The sequence below is a fragment of the Theropithecus gelada genome, chromosome 4, assembly GCF_003255815.1.
Source record: "Theropithecus gelada isolate Dixy chromosome 4, Tgel_1.0, whole genome shotgun sequence".
NCBI classification, from domain to species: Eukaryota; Metazoa; Chordata; class Mammalia; order Primates; family Cercopithecidae; genus Theropithecus; species Theropithecus gelada.
The window spans coordinates 31473986-31475273 of NC_037671.1; the positions used below are offsets into that span (position 1 = coordinate 31473986).

Below are 1288 nucleotides of genomic sequence, written 5' to 3' on the forward strand. Positions count from 1 at the left end.
TTCTTTTTTGCCCAGGCTGGAGTGCAGTGGTGCGATTTTGGCTCACTTCAACCTTTCCCTACCAGGTTCAAGCGATTCTACTACTTCCTCAGTCTCCCGAGTAGCTGGGATTACAGGCATGAGCCACGGCGTTCCACCTGTTGTGAGTTTCTAACCAACTCAGCCTTCCATTTCCACAGGCTATTTCTAACCTTTACTACTTTCTCAGATGTCCCAAATGTTTTATGACCAGGTCTCCCACACAAAAACCTTGAAAAGCTGCAGTGAGAAAATGGTTACCAGGTTAGTAACTATAGGACAAGATCTACATTATCTTAAGGTGCTAGAGTGGACCTTAAGTTGAAAGCAACTCCCACCTGAATACTAAAACTAAAAAAAAGCATGCTACTTTCCTCTTCTCCATCCTACTCCACTTTCCCCACCTCCCAAAAAAAGTATGATACGGAGACATATTACATTTTACTGATTGTTTTTCACTGGAGACTGGGAATGGATTAGGGTCGACATATTACATTTTACTGATTGTTTTTCACTGGAGACTGAGAATGGATTAGGGTCTCATTTAGTGGATCTTAAAATAGTCTTGAATATTCAGCTGTATTCCCTCTTTCTGGATGCATTTATAAGAATAGTACATGGCCGGGCGCGGTGGCTCAAGCCTGTAATCCCAGCACTTTGGGAGGCCGAGGTGGGCGGATCATGAGGTCAGGAGATCGAGACCATCCTGGCTAACATGGTGAAACCCCGTCTCTACTAAAAAATACAAAAAATTAGCCGGGCGAGGTGGCGGGTGCCTGTAGTCCCAGCTACTCGGGAGGCTGAGGCAGGAGAATGGCGTGAACCCGGGAGGCAGAGCTTGCAGTGAGCTGAGATCCGGCCACTGCACTCCAGCCTGGGCGACAGAGCGAGACTCCATCTTAAAAAAAAAAAAAAAAAAAAAAAGAATAGTACATTTCTGAATTGTCCCTCTGACTTTGTACTACTCACCGCATAATAAAACATCTTGGAAGTTTCCAGGAAACAGGAATATGGCCTGTGGCTAGTCAACCAGATAGAAGAGAAGAAAACAGAAAGACAGGGAATTGATGGATTTAAAGGAAATGATAATGGCAAACATGTGAAAGGACTAAAATCGTTTCTTTTCTTTTCTTTTTTTTCCCCCTTATATTCTATGCCAGAGGCTGAATTAAACAAAAGCTAATGTAAATAATCGCCTTGGAGATGCCGGGGATCGAACCCGGGGCCTCATACATGCGAAGCATGCGCTCTACCACTGAGCTACATCCCC

At 44.4% G+C, this 1288-nt stretch overlaps 1 non-coding gene across 1 annotated transcript; it reads right to left on the reverse strand.

Annotated features, from left to right (window-relative positions):
- Window positions 1-1216: 1216 nt before the first annotated feature.
- TRNAA-CGC lies at window positions 1217-1288 on the reverse strand. The gene has a single exon. It is a non-coding gene; the product is annotated as a tRNA-Ala (tRNA).